The 13,902-nt window shown below is 36.0% G+C and overlaps 1 protein-coding gene across 1 annotated transcript in view; it reads right to left on the reverse strand.

Moving 5' to 3' along the window:
* Nucleotides 1-13,902, reverse strand: part of LOC137235183 (uncharacterized) — a 1,124,977-nt gene that overhangs the window by 294,897 nt on the left and 816,178 nt on the right. The window lies entirely within an intron of this gene.

Below are 13,902 nucleotides of genomic sequence, written 5' to 3' on the forward strand. Positions count from 1 at the left end.
TGTATTGATCGAGTTAATTTGAAACGTGTCAACGGGAGTGGAGTGTATGTTTTTATTTTTCTCGCTTGTTTGAAATAATTTTTGATTCAGTGCAAAACAAGTTTTGGTGGTCCTATTTAGTGAGCCACCACTGTAGCCGATTGGTGTGGGAGCAAAGGTGGTGGTTTTTTGTGTGTGTTTGATGAGCTGCAACCTGCAGACCCACCTATTGTTAGCGACAGAGCCGCTACAAATAACACTTGAGTGAAGAGAATGCAATCAAAGTTGAGAATATGCATTTGCCTGTAGGTATGAGTGTTTATATATTTGGTATATGCCGGCGGAGTTGTTATTTTAATATTAATGTATATGGACTGGAATAAGTATATAGCGACAGAAGATGTACATTAATCACGTATTAAAATATTGCAGTTTTTTTTTTTTGTTTTTTTTTTTTTTTTTTGAGGATTGGGTATCTATATTTTTAGAGCGGCTGAGTGCAATTAACGGGATCCTGTTGAGAGGGTAGATATTGTTCGAGAGAAAGTTATTGGCACGGCCAAGAGTTTGAGATCTCAATTATAAGTGTATGAATCGATAGGTATGTGAGATCTACCACGGGATATATACTCGGGATGAGACGTGGGTGTATTTAAATATATATGTGCAGTGTAATAAATGTGATGAAATGCAATAGGAGTATTAGAGATATAATACGTATATATCTTTGTAGCGGTTTATTCAGAGTACTTTTGAGAGTGGGAGTGTGTTTTCGAGTTGGAAATTGCGGTAATTATGTTTTTGGGGTATGTATCGTGAAAGAATATTCCAAGAGAATATTGTTACGGGAAATTAAAGTTCGACAACTTAATTATACCGCGTTTAAAACCGCTACTTATTTACATACGTAATATGTGTATTTTGAGACTTACCGAGCTGCTTGTTACCCTCTAATGTTTTGTTATTTTTGTAGACTGTACCTCCTGTGTGCCTTTCCTGTTGTTGTTTTTGTTTTTTGTTGTTGAAATTAGTGGTTCTTCTGTTGTATATGTACCAGTAGTTATTAGAGTTATGTATATTTTTAAATGCCTTTACATAAGCTAGTATTTAAGTGATTGTGAGGATATTTTCGAAAGTGGTACAAGTTCACTATTTGAATTTTTTTCGGATACTCATTTAAGTCAAATTCCTTTTTTTTTTGTTTCGAAAAGTAAATTATTTTCGGTTTCGCTAAAAGTTTGCTTCCTGTTAATTCTAACGTTCGTTTTCATTAACCAGTACAATTTTGATTATTTATTGTTATTTATTATTATTTTTTTTTGTTTTTCCCAGGAAAGGTGAGTATTTTTGTTCACTTAAATGTTTCCTTTTATTTTTTGTAAGGTAAGTATTTAGCTTTAGTTTAGTTTTTATTTCAACCTTTATTTACACGTATATTTTTCCTTTTTCAGAGGTTTTTCCTTAGGTAAGTAATTTTATTTTTTAACCAATTTTTCTTTTTTTAGATTTATGTTTCCACCAACATACACAACCTCGCCTTTGTTTTCCAAATTTTCTTGTCTTCTCTGTTTCAACTTTTATACTTTTCGGCCACCCTAATGCGACGTATTTCACAATTGTTTTTGCTTTCAGCACTTAGTTTTGTTTTATATTTGAAATAATTTACTGTCCGCGTCGTTTCACGAATTATTTTGTATTAAATCAGTTTTTAGTTTTAATTATTTCGCACTGCATCCCCAGTGCCTGTGTATGTATGTATATATACGGTTTTATATTTTAAGCCGCGGTTCTTTTTTAGCCGCAAAGGACTCTGTTTAAATCTAAAATATGGGGATCTGGAACTAAATGTGCCGACGCACAAATTGGGGAGATGGGGAATAGAGTGCCTACGCACTAGCGATAACTATTCAAATTCAAGCACAACACTTTTAAATATTCAATATTTTGGAACTTTCTGTGCTCTTCAACAATTTGAACTTTTATTAAACTTTCACTTTACTTTATATTACAAATAAATAATAATAAACTTTTCCGAACTCAGCCGTGAGATGCGGACGCGGTGGTGATTATAGCGGAGCTTGTCTCATTAATAGGCTATGCTTAACTAATTTCTTTACATATAATTAATTTCAATATTAGCATTAATATGAATGTACATAGGTAAGTGTTTTGCATTCCAATATCTAGCGGTATTTGGTTATACATAAATGGTAAATGTTCAACCATATAAAGGTGAGTATATACAATTCCTTACAGGGTGAGGATACGTTATTATTTTAAAGGTAAATATAAAGATAGTTGACGTATGTATTTTGGTAAGTATAAAGCTAAGTACTTCATAAAGGTGGAAGTATACATAGGTATCTTAGTATAAGGTAAGTATTTATGCATGTCTTCAACACCATCAATTTGGCTTTCGGCCATACCACGAAATCGTGGCACATCGACGAATCGTGCACTAACACTGCTCTCTGACTTTGTATGCAGCAATCTAAATCGTCGCACTATGGCGCCTCTGCCCGAAAAGCTTGGCAAAAATCAAACATTTCATGAAAGCGTTCGATAAACATAATACATGTACTTAGTTTCCAGGCATTACGAATACGTAACTCTTATTAAATAGAAAATGGTATTTTAGGAGGTAGAGCCGCTGAAAGTTGATTAATTTTTAACACCTAGAAAAATTTGTGGTTTTTGTTCTTTTTTGTTGTATTAAAAATGGTTTTGTCTCTAAATAAAACAGCCTGCTACTGCTTTCTTGTATTATAACGCAAGGATATTTAATTCTATGTTGAAGCAAAACATAAAATTTGTTTTTTTTTATAAAAGTTTTGAGATCTACCTGTTTTTCGAAAAGGATATTTTTAAGACTTTTTTCGAACTTTGATGGAAAATAAAAAAAGGAAAAAAAAAGGTTTCCGTGAAATTTACAGCAGGTATTTGCTAAATATTTAGTTACCTGAATTCTTAAGGTCTACTGCGTCCAGCTGCGATTTCACTTTTTACATCAAATAAAGTGAAGCAACCTTGAGTATAAATACGCGCCTGAGCAGGTATAGATAAGAAGGAGGCGAATTTAGTTCAGTCACTTTTGTTGTTGGAATTTGTTAATAAAACTATATTTTTCGGTTACTCGTTTCCAAAATTTGAGTATATAAAGCAATGTTTAATACAACACCCAAAATCTGTCGTTTTTTGGAGTCTATAGAATAAAGTATTCTGTTTATTTCCATAAACATAAATATAGCTCACATATTTTTTTAGCAAGATATACTCGATGGCAAATTTTAATATGTCTCTAGAAAACTCTAAACTATTTGAGATGTTCAAAGCTTCAAACACAAAAGCGGAGTTCGTTTAAGCTATTATGACAGAATTACCAAATGAACCATGCAACAAAGAAGACGAAGACTTGAAAGAAAAAATTGGCTTCCTCTACATTCCAATACAAAGAAAATGGCAAGCACTCGGTCGTTCTACTTCAAGTTTTATAAGTAAGCATGAAAGCTGGCTAGCTGGTAAAAGATTTGTGGACGATGAAATGCCTAGCACATCAACCAATCGAACAAGAGGAAGACCAACAAAACCCATAGAAGAATGTTCGACCTACAAAAGAAAAAGGAAGCTGTCAGATTATACTAGAACTACCGCCACAACTCATCTTTCAGAAGCATTGGCTATTAAATATAAAAAGGACGAAGGAGCAGTTGCGTTAGCAAGTCCAGTGCGATTGAGAAGAATCAAAAACAGCATTCCCACACCCCCAAATGCGCTACTTGGTGATACACTCCTGAAGAGTCTTTGGCGCTGTTTATAGATCTCGGGTTATCGAAGGATAAATATAATATATTGCGTGAGTCATTATTGCAGCATAATGCCGATCTTTTCCCTGGATACAAACAAATCACTCAAGCCAAGAAAGAAGCAGTTCCTCCAAGAGTCAAAATAACCGAAGCATCAGCTGAAGGTGAGCTCCAAAACTTAATGGATCATACGTCTATGCGGCTCTTGAAAATTTTTTCTGAAGAAAAGCTGAAATCACTGCCAAAAGGCCTAACATTGATAAATAAATGGGGCTGTGATGGATCATCAGGACAAAGCGCATATAAACAAAGAATAAATGTAGACGATGGAACTATTGCAGATGGTAATATGTTTATGGCTTCTGTTGTTCCCTCCGTTTAAAAGATGAAGCTTCAGAATATTGGAAAAATCCACGGCCGTCATCAGTTAAATTGTGCCACCGATATTATTTAAATATGAGAACTCATAAAAGCTACAGTGAGGGATATAAAACATCAAATCGCAAAATTAGAACCAACAATAATTGAAATCAAAAACGGGAATGTGATTACCATAAAGCATGACTTTCTTCTAACAATGGTCGATGGAAAAGTTTTAAACTTACTAACAAACACATTATCTACATTGAAATGTCCAGTCTGTAAGAAGAGTCAAAAAGACTTTGAAAATCTTGATGATTCAATTATTGACGAACTAAATTATGAGTATGGAATATCTCCTTTGCATGCGAGGATAAGGTGCATTGAATTCGTTTTGAAACTGGCTTATACACTACCACAACAAAGAGAATTTTTCGACGACAATGCACCATCTAAGAAAAAACAAAACATTAGAAAAAAAAATAATTCAAGATGCATTCTATAAAGAGCTTGGCCTGAGAGTTTACTGCCCAAAGTATGGATACGGCAACACAAATGATGGAAACTCCTCAAGAAGATTTTTTTAACACGAAATGACTGCTCGCATTACTGAAATCGATAGAGATATTGTCAACGATTGGAAGTAATTTTAAATATTTTAAATTGCCATGAAAAAGTTAATGGACCTAAATTTGGAGAATATGCATCGAAAACTGCAGAGCTGCTGCTTTAAAAGTATACTGAGAAAAAGCTCACACCAACGGTACATAAAATTTTGGCCCATGGAAAAGATTTAATGGCCTATGTGAAATAAAAACGCACATAAAATGCACAAAACTTAGTGCTAATATTATTAATATATTAAAAAACAATAATAATCTGTTCTACAGATGTGACAATTGTGTTGTTGGTTTGCCCTCTGTTATGCGGACCAAAATTGCAGAGACTCAAAAAAGTCTCAATGCTCTCAGTAGCTTTTTCAAGTCGTTAAATAATAATGCTAATAATAAACAGAGAAACAAAAATAACTCTGCTGCTAAAGACAATGTTATTGTAACGCGGTCAAAAACAAAGGGCGTCGAACCGAACGTGAAACAACCACAAAAAGCAATAGAAAAAATGCAGTGTCAGGTGCAATCTCACTCTATTCAACAGCTGAGTGCTAGTGATTTTGATAATGCGAGCCGGAGTCTTGTTGGTGGTGAAGATGCTGCTGCAGCTGCTGCTGGCGTCGCTGATATTGGGAGTGTGAATGCTGGTAGTTATTCTGCTGTAGCTGGCGCTGTTTCTGATACTGCAGAGTCTGTCGCTTCATTTCGATCTGATGCTAGTTTAGAAGTTAGTGTACGATTCAAATGGCTTCATCTGTCATCTTTTAAACCATCTGTGAATGCTGAAACTATAGTTGACTATGTATCAAGAACTGCAAATATTTCGCCTTTATTAATGCGCTGCCAAAAACTTACGAAAAGGGACGTAGATGAAAATACCTTACGGAGTGTTAATTTTAAGCTTGTGGTCTCAGCATCTAATTACAATAAGTTGCTCGATTCGTCAATTTGGCCATCGGATGTAAAAGTAAGGCCGTTTCGTTTTTTTCAAAGGACTGTGGTGCAAAACGACAACTCATAAGTCCTCGCTCCGTCACCAATAATGACTGCTACAATTCATGTCTAATTGATGATGCCCGTTCTTTAAAGAACTCAATATCAATATATTTTCAAAACATATCAGGCAGTGTTTCTTATATACCACCAAATAGTGCAGATAGTGTTTATGAAAATCATGTTAATAATATTATGCATCTTTCGAGCACTAACTTGAATTCTAAATTTTGTATTTTAGGGGATTTTAACTTAAATAAAATCGTATGGAATTATCTTCCAGGTGAGAAAACTCTCATACCTACTAATGTCAATCAAGCTAGTGAAATGTACTTAGTTGATAATTTTTATAGTTTACAGTTAGTTCAAATCAAAGATTTTGAAAATACGCTAGGTAAAATCCTCGATCTTATATTTGTTAGTAATGATCTTAATTATAATTTAATTCGTTCCCTCTGCCCGTTGTCTAATACTGATAAACATCACGTACCATTGATATTGGAGATTAAGTTTTATGAATTTGGAAATATTAAACTCAATAATGAAGTTGGTTTCAATTATAGCCGATGTGATTTTGCCTTGATCAATAATTTGATTTCAAATATTGACTGGCAGTCTCTTTTTAATAATCGCAATCTTTCAGACTGCTTTGACTTATTCAAAAGTAATATCTCGGAAATAATGAATATTAATATTCCTCGTTTCCCGGCAAGGGTTTACAAGTTGCCGTGGTATACCAAAAGCTTAAAGACTCTAAAAAATTTGCGTAATAAATATCATAAACTTTTTAAAAAATCAGGAAGTCCCGAACTCAGGCAACAATATCTGAATTACGCGAAGGAGTTTAATTGTCTTGATAAGTTTCTGTAAAATCGATATATTCGAATCCTTAATCGGTGTGGAATTTCATTCGCTCCAAACAATCGGTTTCAACAATACCGTTATCTGTGTCTTACAAGGGCAAGAATTCATCATCGTCTAGTGATTCAGCCAATCTGTTTGCAGAATTTTTTAAAGCAAACTTTGTTATTGATGATCTGTGGAATGACGACGGGGATATGTTGAATGGGATAACGTCTTGTTTCGACTTCTCCTCATTAGTTCTAGATATTGATGATATTATCTTAAGTATTCAGACGATCAAGAGCTCCAAGCAATGTGATTATCAAGAATTTTCATCTTTTTTCCTGAAGCAATGTGTAGCTTCCGTTGCAGAGCCCTTGTTGCATATATTTAATTTATCATTAAAGTCTGGTATCTTTTTGGATGAATGGAAAACTACTTTTATTCAACCTATTCATAAAAGTGGCAGTAAAATTTACGTTACAAACTATCGGCCAATATCGAAGATCCCCGTGATTTCAAAACTTTTTGAGAAAACGGTGATGTTTAAATTATCGTCCGCAGTTAAGTGTTATATTTGCCCATGTCAGCATGGCTTCGTTCCGGGGCGTTCAACAGTAACTAATCTGGTCGTTTATTCGAATTACTGCATCTCGTCTTTTACTCATGGTTGTCAAGTTGACTGCATATATACGGACATATCCAAAGCTTTTGACAGAGTTTCGCACAAAGCTCTCGTGGCTAAATTGCGAAAAATGGGTTTCCACTCAACATTTTTACAATGGATTTATTCATACTTATCCAAGAGGATAAATTTTGTTGTTATTGACAACGTAAAGTCATCTCCTTACGTAGCAACCTCAGGTGTGCCCCAAGGTAGTATCCTTGGCCCACTCTTCTTTATTCTCTTTATCAATGATGTAAGTGCTTGTTTCAAGCAATGCAATTATCTTCTTTACGCTGATGATTTGAAAATTTTTTTCGGAATCAAGAACGAGTCTGATACTCTCATACTACAATCTGAGTTAAATAATTTTAATGAGTGGTGCTGTAAAAATAAGCTTGCGCTGAATGCCAACAAATGTTATTACATAACTTATTCCAAATTATGTAATAAATTGATTTCGTCTTACTATGTCTCTAATGAGCCGTTACTTAGGGTGAATAAAATTCGGGATTTAGGTGTTGTATTTGATTCGTCTTTTACATTCACCGAGCCCTTAAATTTTATTATCCCCAAAGCATATTCCTTACTGGCCTTTATTAAAATAAATGGATCCGAGTTTAAGGATCCATATACTAAAAAATTATTATACAATGCCTTTGTACGGTCAAGGCTTGAGTATGGTTCCATAATATGGAGTCCTTATTATGAGGTACACAATAAGAGAGTCGAACGTGTGCAAAAAATATTCATGAAGTACTGTTTATACGATATAAACTTCGATCTGTAGAAGTAGAAGATTAATTACATCTATAATGTTTATTTATGATATTTCTAATGGCAATATTGATTGCCCGATACTGTTAGAGTCTTTGAACTTTTATGTTCCATCACGGACTTTGCGCCAATATACTATGTTTGTAATTGACCATTTTAGATCTAATTACGCACTTAATGGCCCGATCACTCGCGTTCTAATTGCTATTAACTCAATCAATAATAATTATTGTATTGATTTTTCGATATCTCGGCGAAGTTTTAAAAATATGTTATTTTCCATTTTAAATTAACTTTACTGTAAATAAACCTTATATTTAATAATGTTTAATATAGTCTGTAAGATTCTTGTAAATCATAGACTGAATAAAGAAATATGAAAGAAATATGAAAACTTTTAATCATAAGTGGGTAGAGCCACGCTCCTTCATACAAATCATAAGTTTATCTGATTTCATGTTCAAATACATCCTCATAAAAAAAAAAATTTCAAAGTTTGTCCTTCAGTTTTTAACAAAAAAAATTTTTTTTTTGTATTTTTCTACAATTTTTCAAATTTGACGAATTATTGTGAAGCACCCTGTTACTCTGGCACCCTGTGTTTTAAACTGTCCGAAGTCTAAATAATTAGATTTCAGGTGCAGTATAAATTATTAAAATATCTTCATTAGCTCAAAAGTTATGATTTTTGCAAAGAAAAAACTCAAAAGGCGCCATAGTGCGTCGTCAAGCAACCATTGTAGTAAGTCTTGATTTGGAAAAAGCTTTCGATACAGCCTGGGTCGAAGGTATTGTATTCAAAATGTATCGAAAATTTAACTTTGATAAACATTAATGCAAAATGTTGCTCAGCTACTTAAAACACCGCGCATTTTACGTAAGTGAATACATACATAATTCTATGATAAGAGACGTTGGCGAAGGTGTGCCCCAGGTGTCTTTATTAGGCCCGTTCCTGTATAAAATATTCCTAGCCGATTTTCCCTATCCACCAGTGGGTACTATAACAAACAATTCTGAAATAAAAGTAATTATATACGAGGACGATATTCTAAAACTGGGATCTCGTTCGCGCATAGCTAAATCCAACGAAGCAATTAACTTATACCTTGAAAAAATAAATAGATATTTCCAAAAATGGAAATTAAAATTAAATGTCGCTAAAAGCGTAACTATGATTATTAAGGGAACAAAAAAAGTTTGCTTCCAAACGCTCGTAAGTATGAATCCCAAATAAAAATGAATGGAATAAATATAAACTACAAAGAGCAAATAAAATATTTGGGAGTATTATCGGATAGCAAATTTACATTTGCGAGACACATAGGTTTTAAATTGGCAAAACAAAAAAATGTTTTTCAGTTATTCCAACTTAATTAGAGGGCAGACTGGCCTTTCAAACTGTATTAAATTTAATATATATAAACAAATAAAAAGACCAATAATCTCATATTCTCATCCTATATGTTTTAACATCTCGTCGATCCAAATGGGGAGACTCACACGATTTGAGCGATATATCTTGCGACTTTGTAGCGGGCTCAACCGCCAACCATACAGAATGGGCACCTTCAGGAAGAGAATTTCCAATAAAGTTTTATATGAAAAATGTAAAATTTCACGAATAGATTATTTTTTAATTAAACCCTCAGATAGATTTGTTGAAAGAATGACATACTTAGAAAACGAGTTGATCAGTAAATATTTGTCAAAGCAAACAGAAATATCTTTACCCTTGACAGAAAGATACTTATCTCAAATATATTTAAAAATATTAAGAAACAATTCTCTACTACATAAAAATAACAAAGCAACTTACTATCATAGACGTTACAAAACCTATAATACCAACGCAGAAAGTTTAGTTTATAGTACAGACCAATATATAAAGAAGTAACTTTAAGTTACATACTTATGTATCTAAAACATATTATATACACACATATACAGATAACATATTAACATATCTTCTTTTAAGCCCTTTTTGGAGGAAGATTAATAAGCTTTAAATAATTCTTCCCAAAGACAAATGTATAAAAAAAAATAATCATAATCTATTGTATATAGAAAGTAACAGAACAAATTTTAAACTCCTAGATAAATACAAATGTATGTTAGGATGACACTAAATAACTATATTTTGAGCATAAGTACGTAAAATTTGTATGTTAATGTGATATTTTGGGCAATAAATAAATTAATAAATAAAAAATAAATAAATAAACGAAGCAACGCGTAGACACATTCACCGTCTCCGGTCGATTGTGTAAGAAAAATCACGGCATACGATTATGCCCGATCTACAGGGGAATGTCGGCAGAAGAACGCCTCCGAACCGTTCTAATACATCGAAATTGCCCCAACCTATCGCCTTAGCCATCGCAACAACAGTCCAAAGTCAGGCGATCCCCACTGGCTTCAGGACACGACGATTGCGGGAAACCCACGTAGCGATGGCGATCACCCGATCCTTGGTAGCTAAAGCTTCTACAGCTATTCTACGAATAGAGGCAGGGGGCGCCTCCATTTGGTGCGCGCCCTCCTTAATACCTGCGTGCCGATATCCGTGATAGACGCGAACTTATCTAACGACCTCCAACTCGAACGGGGGTTGTTTTCAGGGCTCCGGTAACGGCAAACTTTGATAGCCTGCATACCTCCTCTAATTTTTGGAAGTAAGTTCCTTTTGTGTATCTGTCCACCAAACCAGAACTCCAATGCATAGGATAGGGTTTACAATCACTGTAAGTACCCAATGAGAGATAGAGGGCGATAAACAACAGGTAAACCCCAGCCTCCTTTTATATGCATAAAGCGCCGTAGATGCCTCCTTCACCTTCACGTTCAGCTTCCACGACAACTTACTCTCTAGGATGATTCCTAGATATTTTGAGCAAGGTTTCTCCCGTAGGGTCACCCCTCCCAACTTGGGCCTGTTCCTATTGGGGAACTTGTACCACCTAGTAAACAAGACCATATCTGTCTTCTCTGCGTTGGCTGCAATCCGACATTAGATACCCCGGTATGAATATCCCGAAGCGCCCGATCCATCAAAGAGCTAATCGTTGTAAGGCACTTTCTACTTATGACAATTGCAAAGCCATCTCCATAAGCCGTAAGTTTGACGGTTCCCTCATCGAACCGCCTGAGCAGTTGGTTGAAGACCCGCGTCCATAGCGCAGGTGATAGCACCCCACCCTGCAGCGTGCATCTGTCCACTATTTTCGTGGCCTCACACGATCCCCATTGTGAAGTAAACATTGTTGAAAGCCCTTAGAAGACTCCTAGATATTCCGTATGTATTCTAGGGCTTACTTTACGTTTTCCACATACTTTGGACTTTATGTACACATCTATCAGCCTCTCTAAAGTTTTGAGCAGAAATTATGTGAAGAAAATGAGCCTGTAGTGTTTGGGATACATGTGACCGATATTCCCCGCCTTTCGTAGGAAATCTACACGAACAGTTCTCCATGAGTGCGGTACATGATTCTTAGCACTCTTCCCACAGCCGCTCTACTTGAGCCTTGTATCATGACCTGGAATATACCATCTGGGCCCGGCGATTTAAACATAGAGAACGTCTCCACCTCCCATTCGATCATTGTATCGGTCACCAATCCCGGCACAACCCGCTCTGTGATTGAAGTGTGAGAGCTGTCGTCTACCGATAGGAAACGTGTATCGCAAATTACCTCAAGGGACTCCCAACTATTACCTGACCATTTCCCGTTATATTTCTTTATTAGTCCCTGGACTATGTTGCCCCTTGCTAGGACTGTTTTCATCCGTGCTGTTTCGCTGGAGCACTCTATGTCCGCACAGACATTTTTTATGAGACCCTCTTCGCCCTAGAAATTTCACGTGTTTAGATCCTGATACTCGTCCCTGAACGCTTCGCTCTCCGCGGCCTTTGCCAGCTTGAAAATTTCTTTTACCTGTCTTCTTAGAAGACTCAGCTCATTGCTCCACCATGGCGGCTTTGCTTTTCCTCTGAATCTTCTTAGAGGGCAAGCTTTGTTGTACGCAGTCATAAGCGTCCTTGTTAGGAATTCATTAGACTCCTCCAGTTCCTCCACATTGGCAACATCTTTGGTTTGTCCCAGGTTTGTTTCTACATATTTCTGGATTTTTTCTGGTTCATTGGGCTTCTCTCCCTCTTAAGGGTAGCTGAAACTGATATTCGCATGGTGCCTGCTTATTCTTCTGCTCAACTCCCACCACTGTGAGGTCCTCAGTAGTGCAATTAGGCGGCATGAATTACTGCAGTTGTTTCTTTACCATGACTGCAGCTCGCACCCTTCCTTCAGTTTGCACGTAGTAAACGCCGATTCCGCGCGCGCTGAGCCCAGAAATCTTTCCTTTCGATGACAGCCACGGCTTCTGGATCAGCGCCACTTCAAACGAACCCTCTTCAAGGGTTAGGAGGAGCTCGCTCGACGCGTACTGTGTTGGAGGTTTATCTGTAAGACTCGCAGCATAATTGGGCTGTTTGTCCCCCTCCAACACCTTCAATCTGACGCCTTCGTCTTCTTCAGGCCCTTTCCACTTACGTATATGTTTGTGAAAAATCGCAAAAAAATTGTGTTTGAAAGAACTTCTTTTTACGGGACCCGTGTGAATTTCACTTTTCAAATTTCGATTTTTCTTATATTATATATCCTCCAAAAACCTGGGTTCAAGCAAAGCAATTTCAAAAATTTAGAAACAGTCGGGGTCGTCCCTCGGCAGTGATTTCAAGTATATGTAGGTATTTCTATCATGGAAAATTTCTCAGTGAAAATTCATCTGTATTGCAAATGTCGTTCGGAGTCGGCAGAAAACATGTAGGACCAGTTCCATCAATTGGTAGGAAAAACTAAAAGGAGCAAGAAGTAAATTGAAAGACAAGCTAGGCCTAAAGTATCTTCGGGAAACTTACTCTAGTTAACTTATATTCACATACATATTTCAGGTTTTTAGAAAAATGTTATGGTTTTGAGAAGAAATTTCAATTTTTTTAGTGTAGAAAGTGAAGCCGCGCCACTGGTTCCATTGATCAAGGGTATTATACTCCGCTAAGACCTTGGAGTAAGTAGTTTGGAGTTCCGCTTTCTTCTCAATGCTTCGTTCAACACTGATATTTTGTCGTTGAGTGGAAGGCCGAGAACTTCCTGAAGGTATTAAGTTGGGAAATCTTTCTGTAAATGGGAGTTTTACTACATAACGCCCATCAGTCCTTCTAAATGTAGTTTTTTTTTTTGTAGTTCTCCGCAGATTACATCATCGTCTTAGAGGGTCGATGCCGATGGTACTTCCTCTTGTTCCCAAAACCTTTTGAGGCGGTTGGAGGGAGTCCGTTTTGTAGATTTTTGCAGGCGCAAAACAGTTGTGGTCAGCTAGAGGGAAGGAAGCATACTCTTTGAGGCCTAAGTGGCAACAACTTTTCCAATTATGGGGGTATAATCGTATGATTGTTGAGAGAACATATGGTAATATTTGATGTTAGAGAGAACATATGGTGATAGAGCACACCTTTTTGGCTTTTTGGACTTATTGTCTTCCCATCCCCATTATTTCGATATTGGTCTTTTGAACGGGTAGATGAAGAAGCTTTTGTACTCTAGAAGTTACAAAAGTTTTTTGAGATCCTTGGTCTAAAAGAACTCGAATTTTAAAGGTTTCCCCTTTATGTAAAACGGGAATGTTTGGGGTTGGGAGCAAGGTTCTCTTTCTACTATTAGCGAAATGTAAGAGGACATTCTCCGCATTGTGTGTCAGTTGAAGTGGTGCACCAAGTGAAAATTTGCTGAACAAAATCAGCAGCGAAGAAAAGTATTTCGCCATATCTATGAATTGAAAAGTTGATAAAATAATATAAAATGTCTGGGTA

Source organism: Eurosta solidaginis, chromosome X (assembly GCF_040869045.1).
Source record: "Eurosta solidaginis isolate ZX-2024a chromosome X, ASM4086904v1, whole genome shotgun sequence".
Lineage (NCBI taxonomy): Eukaryota > Metazoa > Arthropoda > Insecta > Diptera > Tephritidae > Eurosta > Eurosta solidaginis.